The following is a 25,179-nucleotide window of genomic DNA, read 5'->3' as shown; positions in this document are numbered from 1 at the left end:
TGTGTGTGTGTGTGTGTTTTAAAGTAATTTTTAGTGCCAACCAAACTGTTGACTCTTTTTTTCATGATTTTCTTATATCACTCTCATTCTTCTTCCTAATTTTTCCTCTATTTCTCTTACTTGATTTTTAAAATCCCTTTTGAGCTCTTTCATAGCTTGAGAACCATTTTTGTATTTATTTATAAATGTTTATTTACTAGATGTAAAAAAAAATGTTTTTGTTGTCTTCTGAGTATGTTTTTCATTTTCATTGCCACGATGGTAGCTTTTTTTTTTTTTTTTTTTCTATAGTAAAAATGCTTTTCCTGATTGCTGTTTTCCAGGTTGTTTTTTGAATTTTAATCCTTTACTAAAATCTACTTCCAGTATGGAGGGCACTCTGTCCCAAATCTCTAGGGTTTTGAGCAGCTGTTTTCAGAGGTAATTTCTAAGAAATTGTAAATTTTCAATTCTTTGAAGATGTTATACAGGGTTTACTATTCTCCTGCTCTGTCCTCTGGTCTCTAAGATAATACAAGAATTCTTTTTTTGCCCTGGGACTGTGATGAGGCTCCCCTCTTTACTGTGGTTACAAGCTCTAGTGTGGTAGTGTTCCTTCTCTTTCTGAAACTGCCACCCAGGACTGTGACCCAGATCTAATCATGGGCAAAGCAAATATTTTTTTTGTCTAAAATACTGACAAAGCAACAACAACAACAAAATGTAATTTTCTGTCCAATTTCTGCCTGTAATTTATTCCTGTAGCAAAGAACTCTGGAAGCAGCCACTATATCTGCTGAACCTGCTGAATTAGTTGCTCTCAAAACCTACTTCTGGTTTATTGGTCCTGGTCTGAAGTGACAATGATCAAAGCTTATGTGGTTGTGACAGATTTTTCCTGCCCACATTTGAAGTTGTCTTTAGCTGAAAAAATATATTTTGCCTTATCTTTTTTTTTTTTTTTTAGTTTGTTACTCCAGAATTTGGTTTTAGTCATTAAAGTTGTTTGTAGAGATTTGGTGAGGGCTCAGGTTAGCCACTGTCTTTTTTCTACCATCTTCTTTTCAACATTCTAGTTTCTTTCATTTTTGGAGAGAAACAATGACATTACAGAGTTGCCTTGTGCAAATTGGATTTAAATGAGACAGAGAAACACAAAGTTGTCAGCCTCACTGTCTCATGAAATTCCAATGACAAGACAAAAGTCATCCTGACTGCCATTGGCCCAGGCTACAGTGGATGATTGACCAAGTCCAATGTGCTCCACAATACTTGCTTCAGGTACTCTCTTGACCATTGGAATGAATTATTTTCACTCACCCAATCTTCTGGGGAAAGTTTTTACATATTTGGAGTAGATATCTTCTATCTTACTGACAGGTTTGAAGCCTGTTGGCTACTTTCGACTTGGTTTAGTCATTCTGCTGAGATTGTTTTATAGGGACAGGGGGAGTGTATGAGTTGTTCAGAGAGAAGTAGCATCACTGACATGAAGGCTTCCCCAAGCTCTTTGTTGTCCAACTTTCTGATTTCTAATAGAATTGTTTTCATGGAGGGCACTTCAAAACAAAACAAAACCGATTGTAATCTAAAACAGACAGTTGTATGTATTGTATTTTCCAGGAGCTCACTAAGGAAAGGAAATTATTTTTGCCACTTTCAGTTTTCTTGATTTGATTTGATTTTATATTTTTGTTGTTTCACTCTGGGCTAATGAATACAGTTTTCCTTATATTTATTAAGATATGTTTTTGTATGTTTGTATTTTTGGCAGAGGGATATTTGTTTTCAACTTGCTAGTTTATATATTATTAGTGAATTAGTTTATATATTATTAGTAAATTATTTTTTATTTGATTTTTTTCTTTATTTTTAAGTAAATTTTTAGAAGAAAGAGGTTAGGAACTGTTTCACTTGTTTTTATCATATAAATGAGAAGATTTAGAACATAAAGTGAATTTTGAAAATAAATTTAATATTTATCCTCTAGCATGTGAGAACTCATTTGGAAAAGGAAAAAAAATTGCTGATTCTTTTTAGATATAGGAGACTAAATTAAGTACAGTGGATAGAAGGTAGACACAAGTGGGATAACTTTCTAGTAGAAAATTATCTTAAAAAATAATTCTACATGTCTATTTGCTATGGGGCTGAGTGGTTGATGTTCAGGCATAAATTAGTTAGGCATAAATTAGATCACTGAGGCCCTTTCCACTTCTGAAATTATGTAATTTGTGAAGTGAAATTTTTGCTTCTTTAATGAGATATTTAAAATATTTTAAAAATATTTTATTAAATATTTTAATTTTAAAATATTTTGAAAAATATTATGAGGGGAACAAAAATTGTTTAATGATAATCACAATGAGGTAGACATTATGTCAAGTGCTTTACAAATGTTATCACATTTAATCATCAAAACATCCCCATGATACAGTTCAGACAAGGGAAGTTTCTTTAGTTGAATTATTGTAAGATGACTTCAATGCATCCTTGTTCAATATTCTCCTTCTATGTCTAAATAAATCTCATTTATTTATTTAGTTTTAATTTGCTGAGACAATTAGAGTTAAGTGACCAGGGCCACACAGCTAGGAAGTGTTACTTTAATTAATTTTTAATTACCTAAAAGTATCTCATTTTGTTTTGATATTGAACCTAAACTACCAGGAGATTAGTCTGACTTGGGCATGTCTTCATGTGTGATCTTTTAAAAAGTTTGAGAGACATATATCTGGTTACTTAAGCAACCTATCAATAATTCAATTTTTTTTTTTTTTAACAATAAGATGGTCATTTGATCATCTCTCTTAGACCAAAGACAAATCATTGAACTCACTCAACCAATTCTTATATTTCCTTGGATCTGTGAGTATTTCTAAGGGAAGAAATCAACTGATTATTAACAATTATTGAAAAAATGAATATTTTAATGCAAAGTAGACCTATTATAATGAGGATTTGGGGGACATGACTTGGATCATGTCATTTGCTTCCAAATTATCCTCCATCTTTGGGGAATTTAATCAAATAATTTAACCCCACCCAAACCTTAGTAGGACAAAAAGAGTTTCCCCTCTTGGGTGGGGTCTGAAAAAGATTGAGTCAAGCCATTATCATCAATGTCCTTCAGAGATTGAAAATCTTACAGGGTCCTGAAAAAATCCTGATCTTAATTCAATATTGATTAGCAATGTGAGAATGAAAAATTAATTTCCCTCACAATACAGGATGATTTGACAATTTTATTTTTGTATGTATGGGGTTAAAGTATCAGTGTCTAGCTTTCATAATGCAAAGTCAAAGTAACTTATTAATATCAGAAAAGACATCATTTTTTTAGGTAAATACTCAATAATTATTGCTATTCTGTTTATCTGAAAAGTCATTATTAAATTTGGAGGAGAGTGGTTGGAAAAGTCCACTTCAATTGGGCTTGGGATAATTTATCAGACATGAGAAACTGAGAGAACAGGGATTCTCCTTATGGCCATGTCTCTATCCATTGCTCAGTTCAGGTGTTATCTCCTACATGAAGCTTTTCTTGGTCTCTCAAATTGTTAACTCCTTCCCCAAACCCAAATGGTTGCATATCTAAATTTACATTGTATAAAATTTCTAGAGCTTGTGTAAACTGGAACCATAATCAATGCTAGAACCAACACTCACAAAACAAAACCACAACTTCAAACAAAAGTATAAATTTAGGAACCAACAAGGGTGTCTGAATTCTCCAGAAAGGGAGACCACCCACAAATTGATGACTCTCTGAAGAAACAAAAACATAAAGCTTTAATCTTGGCACAAGATAAATTAGATATGCTATACCTTATATATGCTGCTGGGGGCTTGCAGGGTAAACATAGAGAAGGTGTTGTGAGTGGACAGGACTCCTGGGGACTACTAAAATGTAAGACTCTTCAGCTTCACCATCTTTTGTGACCTTTTGTGACCATAATAGTACTTTCCATGATGTTTTAGCAGTAATAAAGATTGCTGACAGGGTGGTGATTACAAGATAAATAGATTAGGTGCAAAACTGAAGAAGTGAAGACAAAATGGAGTTGTTTTTTTTTTTTTTCAGTTTTCTCTACTTATACACACATGCAATTTTATTCATGTTAATATTGTTGCTTGTCTGTAGAATGGAAGTTCCTTGAGGGCAAGAAAAATTTTCATTTTTATCTTTGTATTCCCAGATCCTGTCACAATGATTTGTATATAGATAGCATTTAATGAATGCTTGCTGAATTAATTTTTATAAGGTTCAAATAAGGAAGTGTACTCAACATGATACTCTGTACAACTCATGTGTACTAAAAGTGTTAGATTTAATTTTACCTATGGTTCTGTTTACACATAACTGGCTTTTGAGACAAGAGAATTAGGGAGCAAATTAGAGGTAAGAAGATTTTACTAAAAATCTAGAATTTAGATGGTCCTTTGTTAATGTAATTACATATTTAATTGTAAATTTCAATATCATATTTAAAATATTGAATAGCAGATTAAGATTAAGATGCAAAAGCAAGAATATATGAAGGACATGATTTTGATAGCACCTAACATTCATAGCAAGTGAATTTCCTTTAGCAATTCAGGTCAAAAGTCAGTCTATGACTTAGGACATAAATCCTAACTAATTGCTTAAGGCAAATGAAGTTAGTTAAGTGATTTGTTTTGTCACATAGCAAAAGTCGGGAATCAAATAGTCAATAAACAGTTATTAAATACCTATCAAGTTTTAGGCACTAGGGCAATCTGTTAAATATGGAGATACAAATTAGAAAAGAAGAAAGACAATCTCTGCCCTCAAGTAGTCTCCAATCTAAAAGAGAAGGCAATACAAAAAAAAAAAAAAAAAAAAAAAAAAAAACTGCAAAATAGTAAAAAGAAGAGAGGAGGAATATATCTGATCTTATAGTACTGTAGCCAGGTAAGTAATAAGATGCCTGAACTGATTCCTTCCTTTTAAAAAGGAAGTTTTGGAGTTCATGGATTTACCCTCCAAACAGAGAGGCAGAAGATATTGTTGTTCATCATTCATTTCTGAAGAATACAAATGATGACATGGTTGATATATTGACTTTCCTGCAAATTGTATGTGCTATTGAGCAAAGTGGTCAGTTTCACTTTCTTTTCCAGAGTCATTAAAATGCAGTGGAAGGGTTAAGTAAAAATAACTGGTGATGGCCTGAGATGTAGTAGATGACTTGTCATTTTTGGTGTCTACTCTAACCACTTTATAATTCCTGTTTTAACCACTTTAAATGGACATTGGAACAAAGTGTTCTCAAACCATTCCTCCAGGGAAGTTTTCACATGCTTTAGGTTGTTAAGACTAATATAATCAGGGGATTTTTTTATTCCCTGTAATATATTATAATATTGACACTCCTAACTTTAAACAAAAGAAAAACCTGACTTATAGTGTCTAAACTATGTATATTTTACACAAAAAGGCAAGTACTCAAAATATTTATATATACCATTTAAATTGAGGTTTTCAATTATATCTTCTAGAGAAATGTGAAAGGCTTCAATGAATGATTTGGAGAAATTATTGATTTTGGAGTTGTAGACCTTGCTGAATCAACTCTGTTCTTCCTCCAGAAAGATTTGATTGGATAATCCATTCTGATCTTTTGCAACTCCAATAATATGTTTGGAGTTGGATATGTATTTAGTTAAAGTGGGTTAGTATGACGCTTTTCTTTTTAAATATTATGATTATTTTCCATGATGGGAATAGGGGTTAGATTTATTTCAATGAACAAATTACTTCAGGTCCAGATTCATAATGTCTCTCTCCATATAACTAATCTGAAGAAATCGACTTTATTTGACAAAATCAATTTTCCCACATACCTAAATTTTTTAGACTTTGAGTAATACCTGGTTAGCTAATTTTTTTTTTCTTCTTGTGGATGTTTAATGTTTGAGTTTTCTTCCTTTTATGTCCTTAGAAATTTCAGGCTTTTTCATCCTTTTGTTCTTCTAATCCATTCTGGGGGCAATTGGGTGACAGTGGATAGAATGCCAGGCCTAGAGTTAGGAAGACTCTTCTTGAATTTAAATCTGGACTGAGACACTTACTAGCTGTGTAACTCTAACCAAGTCACTTAATCTTGATTGTCTCAGTTCCTCATCTTGTAAAACATACTGAAGAAGGAAATAGTAAACCACTACAGTATCTTTGCCAAGAAGATCAAATGGGGTCCAGAAGACTCAGATATGACTAAATTACAACAATTACTTTTTTGCTTTCTCCTTTTTCATTATAATAGGGCTGAATTTTAAAGTAGTCCAAGACTTCTTTAATTACAGGAAATTTATTTTCATTGACCTGAATTTCTGTCCACCAAAGTGGATTTTGGAAGGACTAACCTCATCTTATTTGGATGCTGGGGTACCTTGCTTCAAACAGGCTTGGCAGATTCTCTTTGGCATTCTATTCCAAATTCCCTATTTTCCTAGTTTTCCAGCTATAAAAAGCTGTACTTCCATCCAGAGAAAGCTTTCACCTTTTATTTTTCCAAGGCACTAGGAGAGTAATGGGGAATTTAGATAACAGCTGAATGCAGCTGAGTCTTTGCAAATAGCCATATTGCTATTTTGGTGATATTTGAGAAGTCAGGAGTTATCCATAGCTGTTTGACCCTGAACATGATGGAGTATCTTGAAGAAATCCTATTTTTCTTCTAGCCTTTTAATCATTCAGATATCCCATAGCCATTTACCTAATATGTTCATTTTAACCATATTCCTGGTATGTTTTAGTTTCCTTAGTCTAATTCATATATTTAGTCATGGTTTAGGTTGATTTTTTTTCCTTGGGGTAATTTACCTATCTTTGGTACAAATCACAACCCCCCCCCTTTTTCTTATGTTGTACCTTTTTGCAAAAAAAAATAAAAAATAATAAATAAATAAATAAACAAACAAACAAATAAATAAATAAATAATCTATTTTTTTTTCCTTTTTTTTTTTTTTTTGGAGAAATTATTCATTATTTGTTTGTTGTAGCAAATTCTATTAAAAATAACCCACTTGAATTTATCTATATGAATTTATAGGAAAAAAAGATACACATGTAGGTTTTTGTTAGTTTGCTATGGTTTTGGAAGTGATTTTTTTTAAAGATCAGTTATTTACATGAAGACAATAAACTCCAAGAGGAAAAAGAAAATGTGGACCAAGTACTTGTTAGTGTAGTTATGGATACAAATGAATTGCATCTATTAAAATAAAATAAGATGTTATATAAACTGAGTAGACATAAGGGTCGATAAAATTCAAGGACTCTTTCTAGGATGAAGTCCAGGACCAGGTGCCATTAATCAAAAATAAGCCAAGTGAACATTGTTTTCCTAGCAGTATGGAGTACTTGAGCAGGTGTTGATTTAGCTCTGCCAATTATAAGAAATTAAAAAAAATGATTCTAATCTTATGCTATAGTTTTTTTGGTCAGGAATAGACATCTATGTCCAGTTAAGTCAACCTGAACTAGTAGGCCTAAGAACGAAGTTATCATCTTTTTCTATATCTTAAGTATGTTATACAGATGAGAACCTGTCTTTTATTTGGCTCTAAATTCACTTTTAACACCAGTGTTTAATATTCATGCATGTTACTATGTAGGTAGATCAAAACAGTATGACTTCCCTGCTATCTATACTGAGCAAGCCTATATTTAGTATCTCATTTTGAGTACAACTAAGGTTTCTATTATCACATTAGTATGACAATCATAGAAATATTTTTATTAGTGATTTATTAATCTGGAAAAGTATATAATAAGAATAATTCTGCTATTCTTATCTATCCAACATAAATATTCTAGGTTATACTTTGTATACATGTGTATATATATATTTATGTTTATGTAAACATATATATATATACATATATATGTATATATATATGTATATATATATATATATATATATATATATATATATATATATATATATATATACAGAGAGAGAGAGAGAGAGAGAGAGAGAGAGAGAGAGAGAGAGAGAGAGAGAGAGAGAGAGGAGAATCAATGGATTTTGAAGCAATAAGAAAGGACCTTGAGAAAATTTCACTTTATTAATGATGTCTACCAGTAGACAGATATCAGAATGTCAACATTGAATGTTTGTTATAATATATGCTAAAAACCAGTCTGAATCATCACACACACACACACACACACACATATACACACACAAACATGCGCGCACGCATATACTTTAGATGGATTTATGTCTATGAAATCTAGGAAACATCAATAAATTCAAAATATTTTTATCAGTTGCTTAAAGTCAATTACCATTGTGTGTGTGTGTGTGTGTGTGTGTGTGTGTGTGTGTGTGTGTGTGTGTGTAGATATAGGTTATTCATGAATATCAGAAAATAATTATTAAAGTTAAATATATGCAAGCATAATGTTTAGACAAAGCCTAAAACCAAATTTGAAATGCATGTGTGTGTGTGTGGAGGGAGTGAAGGAAAGGGAAATGCATACCTCAACAAATTTTTTCGTGAATTTTCCTTTTTTTTCCCTTTGCATTGTTATAACCTGCCTGTCTCATGTCTTATTCTTTTTATTTATTCTTACTCCTTCTAGCAGTGAACACTCACAAGTGTAAGTCAGTTCAAATTAATAAACTTAACCATGCATTCATTGAACTAGGATTTTAAAAATTAAGTTTAAAAACTAAGGTTTAAAAACATTGTTTTCAATTTTCAAAATTGAAATATTTCAGAACACAACTAATACCAATACAAAATGATACTGAATAATATACTGAAAATACATTTAACTTCAAAATAACATAAGCTAACTCTATAGTGGGCTTTTATATCTTAATCTATTCCTGAGTTTCCTTTTATGAACTTCTGCTTCTCTGATCCAGATGCCAAGGGAAAAAATGAGTCAGCAGTTTTTAATCAACCACTCACATTGACAAAGTTACAATTCAAGAAATAGGAAAATTAACTCATTAACATTCAGATTCTAAATATGCATCAATCAGTTGGGAAAATTTTAAGATAAAAGAAAAGTAAACGTCACTATTACTCAATAACTATTTATTACCAGAATCAGATCACTGCTTTGAAATAGAATCTTACCTTATTTAGTTATTCATTCTACATTCAAGTAGAGAAAGCAGAAGTGATCTATGTAACTATGATTCATAAAATGTAGATGCACTGTCAGATAAAGAGAAGTAGAAAAAAAGTACTGGAGACTTTAAATAAAAGAGCCAAGAAAAGTAAATATCTCTGCCTGAGAGTCCTACTGAAAACAAAATAGCTGATGATTTTCTTTGCAGCTCTTCAGAGATTATGGTTCTTTATTACCAACATAAATTATGTGCTTCAGAATATAAATATGAACCCACAACCTAAAAGTTCCATTATGAGAGTTACTCAGTCTTGTGTCTCAAATAAAATTAATTTTAGCGTGATCCAAGGCTTTTCATATCTCTAAAAGAGAACGCACAATAGTAATCTGCATAATATTAAATAACATGTTATTTTCAGAAAAAAAATAAAATATGAAACTTTACATAAAATCTTGCAAAGTTTAAATACAATAAATAAAGTTAGCAAATTAATCTAATAATTTTTATGTTATTTAATAAATTCACTTGACCTTTCTTTGTTTTGCATAATAAATATTGAATGGATTGGAATGGGAAAGGGTGGCAAGGAGATGAAAGATTTTATCAAGGCTAAGATGCCGAAAGTCATAATTTCCTCTTCAAAGACTTTGTGAGCTTTTTGCTTGCATGAATAAAGAAATCATGGCAATAAGAAAGGGAAAAAACACCAGAAGCAGGAATAAGGAAAAAAAAAATAAAAAAAAAATGATGAAGAAATCCATATCAAATAAATAGAAAATAAGGGAAATTGGGGGATATTGTTTTATCTTATATATTGTTAAATCTCTACACATATTAGAAACAGACTGATACTCTCAATCTCTCTCTTTCTTTCTCTCTCTCATCATATATATGAATAAAATGTACATGTTTTTCTTAATTATCAATTTGCCATTTTGACTGCACTAATTTTGTACATTCATCATCTTATCATTTCTTAGTAATTAGAATTACTGATTTTATATTTTATTATCAATAATATATTTCCTTTAACAGTTCCTCCCATATCCATAGTTGGGAAAGATACCTTTTCTCTTCTTCTCTTGTGGGTACATAAATAGAGAGTAGAGTAACAGGTGTAATATATTTTATGCTGTTATAAAAAACAAAATCTAGCAACCTATTGCATATGTACATGGTGAGAGAGAGTGAGAATGACATCAAAGATGTTAACCGAATGACTGAAAAAAATGGTACTACCCTTGAAAAGTAGGGAGAAGTTCAAAAGTGGGAGAGTTTTTTTGAGAAAGAACATAGTTCCTCATCCTTTTAGACCATCTGTATCCTTTGACAAGGACAATCATCCTCTTTTCCTTGATATATCTTTCTTTGTATCATTTCCTATTACATTCAAAATCAAATATAAGACCTTATATTTGGAATTCTAAAACTCTCTCCAACTTTTGTCATACTTTCCCAATCTAATTATACTTTATCTAAAATTTTTTTTTAAATTTTTATTTTTTTAATTAATTTTATAATTATAATTTTTTTGACAATACATAAGCACGAGTATTTTTTTTTACATTATCCCTTGTATTCATTTTTCCAAATTTTCCCCTCCCTCCCTCTACTCCCTTCCCTAGATGACAGGCAATCCCAGACATATTAAATGTGTTACAGAATAACCTAGATACAATATATGTGTGTAAATCTAATTTACTTGTTGCATGGTAAGAATTGGATTCCCAAGGTATAGGTAACCTTGGTAGAAAGATAGTAATGCAAACAGTTTACATTCAATTCCCAGTGTACCTTCTCTGGGTGTAGTTGTTTCTGTCCATCATTGATCAATTGGAAGTGAATTGGATCTTCTTTATGTTGAAATTTTCCACTTCAATCAGAATATGTCTTCATATAGTATTGTTGTTGAATAGCGTAGTGATCTCCTGGTTCTGCTCATTTCACTCAGCATCAGTTTATGCAAGTCTCTCCAAACCTCTCTGTATTCATCCTGCTGGTCATTTCTTACAGAGCAATAATATTCCATAACATTCATATACCACAATTTACCCAACCATTCTCCAAATGATGTACATCCTTTCATTTTCCAGTTTCTAGCCATTACAAAAAGAGCTGCCGCAAACATTTTAGCATGTACAAGTCCCTTTCCCCCTTTAGTATTTCTTTGGGCTATAAGCCCAGTAGTAGCACTGCTGGATCAAAAGGTATGCACAGTTAGATAACTTTTTGTGTATAGTTCCAAATTTCTTTCCAAAATGACCGGATTCTTTCACAAGTCCACCAACAATGCATTACTGTCCCAGTTTTCCCACATCCCCTCCAACATTCATCATTATTTGGTCCAGTCATCCTACCCAATCTGACAGGTGTGTAGTGGTATCTCAAAGTTGTTTTAATTTGCATTTCTCTGATTAATAGTGATTTGCATCACTCTTTCATATGAGTGGAAATAGTTTCAATTTAATCTCTGAAAATTGTCTGTTCATGTCCTTTGACCATTTAACAATTGGAGAATGGTTTGATTTCTTATAAATTAGAGTCAGTTCTCTAGATATTTTGGAAATGAGGCCTTTATCAGAACTTTAACTGTAAAAATATTTTCCCAGTTTGTTACTTCCCTTCTAATCTTGTTTGCATTAGTATTGTTGTACAGAAACTTTTTAGTTTGATGTAATCAAAATCTTCTATTTTGTGATCAATAATGATCTCTAGTTCTCCTCTGGTCATAAATTCTTTCCTCCGCCACAGGTCTGAGAGGTAGACTATCCTCTGTTCCTCTAATCTATTTATGATGTCATTCTTTATGCTTAAATCATGGATCCATTTTGATCTTATCTTGTTATATGGTTTTAAGTATGGGTCCATATCTAATTTCTGCCATACTAATTTCTAGTTTCCCCAATAGTTTTTTTCAAATAATGAATTCTTATCCCAAATGTTGGTATCTTTGGGTTAGTCAAACACTAGATTGCTATAGTTATACCCTATTTTGCCCTGTGTACCAAATCTGTTCCACTGAAAGACTAGTATATTTCTTAACCAATACAAAATAGCTTTTGTGCCTGCTGCATTATAATATAGCTTTAGATCAAATACATCTGACTTTTTTTCATTAATTCCCTTGAAATTCATGATCTCTTATTCTTCCATATGAATTTTGTTGTTATTTTTTCTAAGTCATTAAAATAGTTTCTTGAGACTCTGATTAGTATAGCACTAAATAAATAGATTATTTTGGGGATTATTGCCATCTTTATTATATTTGCTCAGCTTATCCACGAGCACTGAATGGCTTTCCAATTATTTAAATCTGACTTTATTTTTGTAGTGTTTTGTAATTTTGCTCATATGATTCCTGACTTTTTTTGGTAGATGGATTCCCAAATAGTTTATACTCTCAACAGTTGTTTTGAAGGAATTTCTCTTTGTATCTCTTGCTGTTGCATTTTGTTGGTGATGTATACAAATGCTGAGGATTTATGTGGATTTATTTTGTATCCTACAACACTGCTAAAGTTGTGAATTATTTCTAATAACTTTTTATTAGAATCTCTGGGGTTCTCTAAGTATACAATCATATCATCTGCAAAGAGTGATAGTTTGATTTCCTCATTTCCTACACTTATTCCTTTAATCTCTTTCTTAACTCTTATTGCCTAGGCTAGCATTTCTAATACAATATTGAATAGTAATGATGATACTGGGCAACCTTGTTTCACTCCTGATCTTACTGGGAAAGGTTCCAGTTTATCTCTATTACATATTATGCTTATTGACAGTCTTTTTTTATTATATATTTTTTATAATATTATCCCTTGTATTCATTTTTCCAAATTATCCCCCTCTCCTTCTACTCCCTCCCCCCTATGACAGGCAGTCTCATACATTTTACATGTGTTACAATATAACCTAGATACAATACATGTGTGTAAATACCATTTTCTTGTTGCACAATAAGCATTAGATTCCGAAGGTACATGTAACCTGGGCAGACAGATATTAGTGCTAACAATTTACATTCACTTCCCAGTGTTTCTTCTCTGGGTGTAGCTACCTCTGTCCATCATTGATCAACTGGAAGTGAGTTGGATCTTCTTTATGTTGAAGATTTCCACTACCATCAGAATATATCCTCATACAGTATTGTTGTTGAAGTGTACAGTGATCTTCTGGTTCTGCTCATTTCACTCAGCATCAGTTGATGTAAGTCTCTCCAAGCCTCTCTGTATTCCTCCTGCTGGTCATTTATTACAGAGCAATAATATTCCATAACCTTCATATACCACAATTTACCCAACCATTCTCCAACTGATGGACATCCATTCATCTTCCAGTTTCTAGCTACAACAAAAAGAGCTGCCACAAACATTTTGGCACATATAGGTCTCTTTCCGATCTTTAGTATTTCTTTGGGATATAAGCCCAGTAGTAGTACTGCTGGGTAAAAGGGTATGCACAGTTTGATAACTTTTTGGGCATAGTTCTAAATTGCTCTCCAGAATGGCTGGATTCTATCACAACGCCACCAGCAATGTGTCAGTGTCACAGTTTTCCCACATCCCCTCCAACATTCATCATTATTTGTTCCTGTCATCTTAGCCAATCTGACAGGTGTGTAGTGGTATCTCAGAGTTGTCGTAATTTTCATTTCTCTGATCAGTAGTGATTTGGAACACTCTTTCATATGAGTGGATATAGTTTCAATTTCTTCATCTGAGAAGTGTCTGTTCATATCCTTTGACCATTTATCAATTGGAGAATGGTTCGGTTTCTTATAAATTAGAGTCAGTTTTCTATATATTTTGGAAATGAGACCTTGTCAGAACCTTTGATTTTAAAAATATTTTCCCAATTTGTTACTTCCCTTCTAATCTTGTTTGCATTAGTATTGTTTGTACAGAAACTTTTTAGTTTGATGTAATCAAAATCTTCTATTTTGTGATCAATAAATATCTCTAGTTCTCCTCTGGTCATAAATTCCTTCCTCCTCCACATGTCTGAGAAGTAGACTATCCTCTGTTCCTCTAATCTATTTATTATCTCCCTCTTTATGCCTAAATCATGGACCCATTTTGATCTTATCTTGGTATATGGAGTTAAGTGTGGATCCATATCTAATTTCTGCCATACTAATTTCCAGTTTTCCCAAAAGTTTTTTCCAAATAATGAATTTTTATCTCTAATGTTGGTATCTTTGGGTTTGTCAAAGATTAGATTGCTATAGATGTACTCTTTTTTTGTCCTTTGCATCTAATCTGTTCCAATGATCTACTGGTCTATTTCTTAGCCAATACCAAATGGTTTTGGTGACTGCTGCTATATAATAGAGCTTTAGATCAGGTACACTTAGACCACCTTCCTCTGACTTTTTTTTTTCATTAGTTTCCTTGCAATTCTCGACATTTTATTCTTCCATATGAATTTTGTTGTTATTTTTACTAGGTCATTGAAATAGTTTCTCGGGAGTCTGATTGGTATAGCACTAAATAAATAGATTATATTGGGGAGTATTGTCATCTTTATTATATTCGCTTGGCCTATCCAAGAGCACTGAATGTCTTTCCAAATATTTAAATCTGACTTTATTTTTGTGGCAAGTGTTTTGTAATTTTGCTCATATAATTCCTGACTTTTCTTTGGTAGATGGATTCCCAAATACTTTATACTCTCAACATTTGTTTGGAATGGAATTTCTCTTTGTATCTCTTGCTGTTGCATTTTGTTAGTGATATATAAGAATGCTGAGGATTTATGTGGATTTATTTTGTATCCTGCCACTTTGCTAAAATTCTGAATTATTTCTAAGAGCTTTTTAGCAGAGTCTTTAGGGTTCTCTAAGTATACCTTCATGTCATCTGCAAAGAGTGATAGTTTGATTTCCTCATTTCCTACTCTAATTCCTTGAATCTCTTTCTCGGCTCTTATTGCCGAGGCTAGCATTTCTAGTACTATATTGAATAATAATGGTGATAGTGAGCAACCTTGTTTCACGCCTGATCTTACTGGATAAGGTTGCAGTTTATTTCTATTGCATATTATGCTTAATGACAGTCTTAAATATATGCTCCTGATTTTTCTAAGGAATAGTCCCTTTATTCCTATACTCTCAAGAGTTTTTGGTAGGAATGGATGTTGGATTTTGTCAAATGCTTTTTCTGCATCTATTGAGATGATCATATGGTTCTTATTAATTTGATTATTAATATGGTCAATTATACTAATAGTTTTCCTAATATTAAACCAGCCCTGCATTCCTGATATGAATCCTACTTGATCATAGTGTATTATCCTGGGGATGATTTTCTGAAGTCTTTTTGCTAATATCTTATTTAAGATTTTAGCATCAATATTCATTAAGGAGTTTGGACTATAATTTTCTTTCTCAGTTTTCGATTGACCTGGTTTAGGTATCAGTACCATGTCTGTGTCATAAAAGGAGTTGGTAGGACTCCTTCATCCCCTATTTTTTCAAATAATTTATATAACATTGGGGTTAATTGTTCTTTAAATGTTTGGTAGAATGCACATGTGAATCCATGGGGTCCTGGGGATTTTTTCCTTGGGAGTTGATTAATAGCTTTTTCTATTTATTTTTCTGAAATGGGACTATTTACGCAATTTATCTCCTCCTCTGTTAATCTAGGGAGCCTATATTTTTGGAGGAAGTCATCCATTTCACTTAAGTTATCAAATTTATTGGCATAAAGTTGGGCAAAGTAACTCCTTATTATTTCTCTAATTTCCTCTTCATTGGTGGAAAGATCCCCCTTTTCATTTGTAAGACTAACAATTTGATTTTCCTCTTTCTTTTTTCTGATCAAATTTACCAAATGTTTATCTATTTTATTGGCTTTTTCATAAAACCAACTCTTGGTTTTATTTATTAATTCAATAGTTTTTTAACTTTCAATATTATTGATTTCTCCTTTTAATTTTTGTATTTCAAGTTTAATTTTTGGTTGGGGGGGGTTTTAATTTGGTCTTTTTCTAGCCTTTTAAGTTGCAAGACGAATTCGTTAATCTTCTCTTTCCCTATTTTCTTCAAATAAGCCTCTAAAGATAAAAAATTTCCCCTTATTACTGCTTTAGCTGCATCCCACAGATTTTGGTATGATGTCTCATCATTGTCATTATCTTGGGTGAAATTATTAATTGTTTCTATAATTTGCTGTTTCACCCAGTCATTCTTTAAGAAGAGATTGTTCATTTTCCAATTACTTTTTGGTCTATTTACCCCTAACTTTTCACTGAATGTAGCTTTTATTGCTTTGTGGTCTGAGAAGAAGGCAGTTATTATTTTTGCCTTGTAATTTTGAGATCTTTATGTCCTAATATATGGTCAATTTTTTTATAGGATCCATGAACTACTGAGAAGAAAGTGTATTCCTTTCTATTGCCATTCAGTTTTCTCAAAAGTTCTATCATACCTAGTTTTTCTAATGTTCTGTTTACTTTTTTAATTTCTTTCTTATTTGTTTTGTGGTTTGATTTGTCTAAATCTGAGAGTGCAAGGTTGAGATCTCCCACTATTATAGTTTTACTGTCTATTTCTTCTTGCAATTCTCTTAACTTTTCCTTTAGAAAGTTAGATGCTTACTGACGGTCTTAAATATATGCTCCTGATTATTCTAAGGAATAATTCAATTATTCCTACATTCTCAAGAGTTTTTAGTAGGAATGGATGTTGGATTTTGTCAAATGCTTTTTCTGCATCTATTGAAATGTTCATATGGTTTTTATTAATTTGATTATTAATATGGTCAATTATACTAATAGTTTTCCTAATATTAAACCAGCCCTGCATTCCTGATATGAATCCTACTTGATCATAGTGTATTATCTTGGGGATGATTTTCTGAAGTCTTTTTGCTAATGTCTTATTTAAGATTTTAGCATCAATATTCATTAAGGAAATTGTTCTGTAGTTTTCTTTCTCAGTTTTCGATCTACCTGGTTTAGTTATCAGTACCATGTCTGTGTCATAAAAGGAGTTTGGTAGGACTCCTTCATTCCCTATTTTTTCAAATAGTTTATATAGCATTGGGGCTAATTGTTCTTTAAATGGTTGGTAGAATTCACATGTAAATCCCTTTGGTCCAGGGGTTTTTTCCTGGGGAGTTAATTAATAGCTTGTTCTATTTATTTTTCTGAAATTGGACTATTTAAGCAATTTATTTCCTCCTCTGTTAATCTAGGAAGCCTATATTTTTGGAGGAAGTCATCCATTTCACTTAAGTTATCAAATTTATTGGCATAAAGTTGGGCAAAGTAACTCCTTATTATTTCTCTAATTTCCTCTTCATTGGTGGAAAGATCCCCCTTTTCATTTGTAAGACTAACAATTTGATTTTCCTCTTTCTTTTTTCTGATCAAATTTACCAAATGTTTATCTATTTTATTGGCTTTTTCATAAAACCAACTCTTGGTTTTATTTATTAATTCAATAGTTTTTTTTTACTTTCAATATTATTGATTTCTCCTTTTAATTTTTGTATTTCAAGTTTAATTTTTGGTTGGGGGGGGTTTTAATTTGGTCTTTTTCTAGCCTTTTAAGTTGCAAGATGAATTCATTAATCTTCTCTTTCACTATTTTCTTCAAATGAGCCTCTAAAGATATAAAATTTTGCCTTATTACTGCTTTAGCTGCATCCCACAGATTTTGGTATGATGTCTCATCATTGTCATTATCTTGGGTGAAATTATTAATTGTTTCTATAATTTGCTGTTTCACCCAGTCATTCTTTAAGAAGAGATTGTTCAGTTTCCAATTACTTTTTGGTCTATTTATCCCTAACTTTTTACTGAATGTAGCTTTTATTGCATTGTGGTCTGAGAAGAAGGCATTTATTATTTCTGCTTTCCTATATTTAATTTTGAGGTCTTTATGTCCTAATATATGGTCAATTTTTGTATAGGTTCCATGAACTGCTGAGAAGAAAGTATATTCCTTTCTATTGCCATTCAGTTTTCTCCAAAGTTCTATCATACCTAGTTTTTCTAATGTTCTATTTACTTTTTAAATTTCTTTCTTGTTTGTTTTGTGGTTTGATTTGTCTAAATCTGAGAGTGCTAGGTTGAGATCTCCCACTATTATAGTTTTACTGTCTATTTCTTCTTGCAACTCTCTTAACTTTTCCTTTAGAAAGTTAGATGCTATACCACTTGGTGCATATATATTTAGTATTGATATGGCTTCATTATTTATGCTACTTTCAGCAGGATATAGTTTCCTTCCTTATCTCTTTTAATTAGATCAACTTCTGCTTTTGCTTGATCTGAGATAAGGGTAGCTACCCCTGCTTTTTTGGCTTTACCTGAAGCATAATAGATTCTGCTCCAACCTTTTACCTTTACTCTATATGTATCTCCCTGCTTTAAGTGTGTTTCCTGTAAACAACATATTGTAGGGTTCTGATTTTTGATCCAGTCTGCTATCCATCTCCGTTTGATGGGAGCATTCATCCCATTCACATTTACAGTTAAAATTACTAATTCTGTATTTCCTGCTATCATATTATCCCCAGATTATGCTTTTTTTCCCTTGACCCCCCTGAACCCCTTCCCAAATATTTACTTTATAGACCCCCCTTTGTGATGTGCAGCCCTCCCCTTTTTTTTTTTTAGTATCCCTCCCTCCTCCCTCCAAGTCCCTTTCCCTTTTTCTCCTTTTCCTTTTCCCTTTTCCTCTCCCACCTTTTAATGAGGTGAGAGAGAATTCTCTGAAAATCAAATATGACAATTATTTACTCTTTGAGCCTCTTCTGATGAGAGTAAGATTTACACAATGATTCTCCCCCTCAATAAATTCCCTCAGATATGGTGTATTTTCTATGCCTCTTCCTGGGATGTAGTTTCCCTCTTTTTATCACTCCCTACCGTTTTTCTGATACTACTCCCTTCCCTTTACTACACCCCCTCCTTTTTTTTTAATATCAGTAAAATCAAATTATCCATGTGTACTTTCTATATACCCACAACAGAGATATAGTTCTCAAGGGTTCTGTGTACCTTTTTCTGTTTCTCTTCAGTCTTGTGGATGTAGATCAAATTTTTTGTTTAAGTCTGGTTTTTTTCTTAGAAACACATAGAATTCCTTTATTTCATTGAATGACCATCTTCTTCCATGGAAAACGATGCTAGACTTAGCAGGATAGTTCATTCTTGGTTGTAGTCCTTGATCTTTTGCCTTACGGAATATGAGGTTCCAGGCCCTTCTATCTTTTAATGTGGAGGCAGCGAGATCTTGAGTGACCCTTATTGTGGCACTTTGGGATTTAAATTGTTTTTTTCTAGCTGCTTGCAAGATTTTCTCCTTTGTGTGGTAATTCTGCAGCTTAGCCACAAAATTCTGTGGTGTTCTTTTTTGGGGGTCTATTTCAGAAGGAGTTCGATGAATTCTTTCCACATCTACTTTCCCTTCTGTTTTTATTATCTCTGCCAGTTCTCTTTGATAATTTCCTGTAAAATAGAATCTAGGCTCTTTTTTTGGTGATAGTTTTCTGGAAGTCCAGTGATCCGCAGACTATCTCTCCTAGATCTATTTTCCAGGTCTATAGATTTTCTCAGTAAGTATCTGACGTTGTTCTCCAGCTTCTCATTTTTTTTTTTTTTTTTTTTTTGTTTGACTGATTCTTGGGTTCTCTGTGAATCATTCATTTCTATTTGTTCCATCCTGACTTTTAAGGACTTATTTTCTTCTTTCACAGTTTTTAGTTCTTTTTGTAAATGCCCAAATTCGTTTTTAAATGAATTCTTTTGCTCTATTGAATTTTTTTCCATTTCCCTAATTTTTTTTTTGAGAATTATTTTCTTTTTCCAATTCAGAAATTCTATTTTCTTGAGACTTTTTTATCTTTTCCAATTCAGAAATCCTACTTTCCTGTGATTTTTTAACCTTTTCTAATTCACAAATTTTGTTTCCCTGCATCTCCTGTGAATTCTTTATTTTTTCCAACTCCAATTTCAGGACGTTGTTATTCTCTATCATAGCTTCCCTTTCCTTTCCCCATTTTTCTTCAAACTCTCTTAAGTTTTTAATAGTCTCTACTAGGAGAGAGTTATGTGATTGGGGGCAGGAATCATTCCCCTTTAGGTTGTTATCTGCTGACTCTCTGCTGTTAACTTCCTCGGGGTTGGATACCTGCTCTTTCTCTGTGCAGAATGAGTCAATGGTTCTTTTTTCTTCTTACTCATACTTGAAAAATCTTTTGGGGTCTGTCCCTGGGGTAGGAAATTATTTATTTATTTCTTTACCAGCTTCCTCCCAGACTAGATTGATGCAGCAGCTCCTGCACCTGAGCTAAGAGAGAGCTCTGGGAGAGAGTTCCCCACCCCCTCCCTGGAAGTGCCTCAGAGGTGATCAGCACTGCTGTGCCCTGAGGGCGCTGTGTTTTAGCGGCTTCCCTGAGGTTTGATACTGAACAGTAAAGGCGACACAAAGCCCAGCCTATGCGTCCCGGTGGGGCGTGGATGTCTGCAGCAGGTGATGTGAAAAACCCCTGTGCTCAAACTGGAAGTGTCTGCCAGAAACTGTGGTCCCTAGTTCAAAGGTTCCGCTTCTCTGGGATTTCCAGGGCTGATTTCCACAGCCTTAAGCTGAGCCAGGCAGTGTGTGTTGCCTTTGGCCGTATCTGCCCACTTCTCAATCTCTTAATTAGTCTCAGGTGGGAGCTAGGAGCCACACACCCCTGTGCTGAGATCTGCTGAGTCACCCCCAGGATCCGGGAAGTTTTAATCTATCTTTGAATTTTTAAAGTAGTTTAGATTTCTCTTCTGAACTGCTGTATTATAACTAGAGAAGAGCTACCAGCCTGTGCCAGATTCCTTTATCTCAGTGGCTTCTCTGATCCCAGAGCCCTTCCCAGCACAATCAGCACAGTATGCTAGCAACCAGCCTTCTATGCTGGCCTCTCTTCTTCCTCCCCTGGGAACTGACCTTTTCTGTTGAAACTTCAGATTCTTTTCAGCTGGTAAGTCCTGCTTCCAGTCCTTGTGGTATCTATCAGTCCAATGCTATTTCTGAGGCTGATTTATCTAATTGGTTGTGAGGGAGTTAGGATGTTCACAGAGTCGTGTGTTTCTTCTCCGCCATCTTGGCTCCACCTCCTTATTGACAGTCTTAAATATATGCTGCTGACTATTTTAAGGAATAGCCCATTCATTCCTATACTCTCAAGTGTTTTTTTAGTAGGATTGGAAGTTATATTTTATCAAATGCTTTTTCTCTATCTATTGAGATGATCATGTGGTTTGTTTTGTTTTGTTTTGTTTTTTAATTTGATTATTAATATGGTCAATTATTCTAATAGTTTTCCTAATATTAAACCAGCCCTGCGTTCCTGGTATAAATCCTACCTGATCATAGTGTATTATCCTGGGGATGATTTTCTGAAGTCTTTTTGCTAATATCTTATTTAAGGTTTTAGCATCAATATTCATTAAGGAAATTGGTCTATAGTTTTCTTTCTCAGTTTTCAACCTACCTCGTTTATGTATCAGTATCATGTCTGTGTCATAAAAGGAGTTTCTTAGGACTCCTTAATCCCCTATTCTTTCAAATAGTTTATATAACATTGGGGCTAATTGTTCTTTAAATGGTTGGTAGAATTCACGTAAATCCATCTCGTCCTGGGGATTTTTTCCTGGGGAGTTGATTAATAGCTTTTTCTATTTCTTCTTCTGAAATGGGACTATTTAAACAGTTTACCTCCTCCTCTGTTAATCTAGGGAGCCTATATTTTTGGAGAAAGTCATCCATTTCACTTAAGTTATCAAATTTATTGGCCTAAAGTTGGGCAAAGTAACTCCTTATTATTTCTCTAATTTCCTCTTCATTGGTGGAAAGATCTCCCTTTTCATTTTTAAGACTAACAATTTGTTTTTCCTCTTTCCTTTTATTATCAGATTTAACAAAACTTTATCTCTTTTATTGGCTTTTTCATAAAACCAACTCTTAGTTTTATTTGTTAATTCAATAGTTTTTTTGTTTTTTTTTTTTTTTACTTTCAATATTATTGTTTTCTCCTTTGAATTTTAGAATTTCAAGTTTAGTTTTTGTTTGGGGCTTTTTAATTTGGTCTTTTTCTAGCCTTTTAAGTTGCAAGCCCAATTAATTGATCTTCTCTTTCTTTATTTTATTCAAGTATGCCTCTAAAGATATGAAATTTACCCTAATTATTGCTTTAGCTGCATCCCACAAATTTTGGTATGATGTCTCCTCATTGTCATTATCTTGCATGAAATTATTAATTGTTTCTATAATTTGCTGTTTCACCCCGTCATTCTTTAAGATGAGTTTATTCAGTTGCCAATTACATTTTGGTCTGGTTACCCCTAACTTCTTATTGAATGTAGTTTTTATTGCATTGTGATCTGAGAAGAAGGCATTTACTATTTCTGACTTCCTGCATTTAATTTTGAGATCTTTATGTCCTAATATATGGTCAAATTTTGTATAGATTCCATAAACTGCTGAGAAAAAAGAGTATACTCCTTTCCATCACCATTCAATTTTCTAATGTTGTATTTACCTCTTTAATTTCTTTCTTATTTGTTTTGTGGTTTGATTTATCTAATTCTGAGAGTGCAAGGTTGAGATCTCCCACTATTATAATTTTTCTGTCTATTTCTTCTTGCAACTGTCTTAACTTCTCCTTTAGGAAGTTAGATGCTATACCACTTGGTACATATATGTTTAGCATTGATATGGCTTCATTGTCTATGCTACCTTCTAGCAGGATATACTTACCTTCCTTGTCTCTTTTATTTAGATTAATTTCTGCTATTGCTTGATCTGAGATAAGGATGGTTACCCCTCCCTTTTTGTCTTCATCTGAAGCATAATTGATTCTGCTCCAACCTTTTACCTTTACTCTGTATGTATCTCCCTGCTTTAAATTTGTTTCCTGTTATTAGGATTGTAAGGTGATAACTCAAGTTTTCTGGGCAATTCTCTAGTACAGAATTCCATAGGTGTAAACTCTCTTTAAAGGCCCAAACCTGATAACCTCAGTTATCACCTTGTAATCCTAACACCAGTTAACCTTGAATCCTAACAACATATTGTAGCGTTCTGACTTTTGATCCAGTCTTCTCTTTCCTTTCCACATTTTTCTTCAAACCCTCTTACCTTTTTAATAGTCTCTTCTAGGAGAGAGTTATGTGATGGGGGGCAGGTATCATTCCCTTTTAGGGTGTTATCTGGAGATTGTCTGCTTTTAGCCTCCTTGTGGTTGGATACCTGCTCTTTCTCTATATAGAAGGTGTCAATCATTAACTTCAGTTTCTTACTCATTGTTAACATTCTGTGGGGGGTCTGCCCTTGGGTTGGAAATTCATCTGCTTCCTCCCAGATGGGCATAGGATGCAGCAATCCTGTGACTGGGCTAAGAGTGAGCTCTGGGAAAGAGTTCCCCTTTCCCCCGGAAATGACTTAGAGGTGGTTAGCTGGGCTGCATTGCAAGGAGTGCGCAGTGAAGGACCCCTGTTGTGTGGCCTAGCAACTGGCCTGAGACTGGAGGCTGAATAGTAAAAGCATCACAAACCCAGCCCTAGCATCTGGTGGGCCCGTGGATATTAGCAGTTGATGCAAAAATCCCCTGCACTCAAACTGGAAGTGTCTGCCTGGAAAGCACAGTCCCTGCTTCAAAGGCTCTACTACTGTGGGAGTTATGCTGCTGCTGGAGTTTCCCTACTGGGAGAATTCCACTGCCTCAGGCTGAGCCCCTCACTATGTGGATTAGAGGCTGCCCCAGGCTGTGTCCCCCACTGTTCAGGTTCTTAACTGCCTCTAGGAAAAGCCCTGGACAAAAGCAGGTGGCTTCATAGTCGTTCCATGGTATTTGTTAGGTCACTTCCAGTTTGGGGTGATTATATTTTCTGGCTTTTTGCTATAAAGTGGCTTTGATTTGTCTTTTGATCTGCTGTTTTATAAGCAGAGTAGAGCTATCAGCCTATGCCAGATTCTTCTATCTCAGTGGCTTCTCTGATCCCAGAGTTCTCCCTAGCCCATTTGGCACAGTGTGCTAGTCCCTAGTCCAACCCTGTATGTGCTGATCTTTTTTTTCCTCCCCTTTGAACTGATCTTTTTTGTCAAAATTCCAGAATCTCTTTGGCTGGTAATTTGTGCTTCTAATCCTTGTGGTTTTTATCAGTCCAGCGCTATTTTTGAGGCTGATTTAACTAGTTGGTATTGAGGATAGAAGGGAGCTTAGAAATTCACATGTATTTTCTCCACCATCTTGGCTCCACCCCTAATTATACTTTATTTTAACCCATCCCCCTATTCTCTGCAACTTAATGAGATTAGTCTCCTTTCTCTTTAAGACTCTTGCTTCTGATTTTGCACTACTGTCATTTTCCTTTGGTTTCTCCTATATTTAGATCTCCTACCTTCTCCATTTCTAAAGGTTTCTCTAAGACTTGGGTAATATGTAACCTTCTACAAAAAGCCTTTCCTCATTGCTCTTTATGTTAATGTATTTCCTTTGTGATTGTTTTCCAATTTGTTTTGCATATATCTTAAATTGCTGGATAAAAATGACAAAATAAGTAAACAACATAAAATGACAAAAAAAATTAAATAAAGATAAAAAAAACTTAACTCTTCAAGAATTTTATATTTTGTTAGAAAACTTGATATGAACATAAAAAAAGTGAAAACAATGTAATGCCATTTGAAAACAGAATACACTAGCAACTAGGAAATATATGGTCTCTGAGGAGCCCTACAATCTCTAGATCTCATAATTCTTAAATCTCTACATGTTATAAAATTAATATTTGATTAAAATCCTTTGATGATATTTTAAACTGATCAAATAAATGACCATTGACAGTTTTTTGAAGATCCAATGGAAATGTCTGTGACATCTACCATTAAAGGAACCAAATGAATTAGTTAAGCTCACTATTATTACAATGAAGACAAAATGTAGAGATAATGAAAGGGTACTTACAATGAAATAGAAAAGTAATAAAATGAGAAGTTCCAACATTATAAATTAATGTGGTATCATCCTGATAGAAATGATCATAATTAATTCATTTTGCATTCCTATGAATGTAATGCATGTATTTCTG

This window comes from Sminthopsis crassicaudata, chromosome 3 (genome assembly GCF_048593235.1).
Source record: "Sminthopsis crassicaudata isolate SCR6 chromosome 3, ASM4859323v1, whole genome shotgun sequence".
Taxonomy (NCBI): domain Eukaryota; kingdom Metazoa; phylum Chordata; class Mammalia; order Dasyuromorphia; family Dasyuridae; genus Sminthopsis; species Sminthopsis crassicaudata.
Note: the sequence above shows the minus strand (reverse complement) of the source record.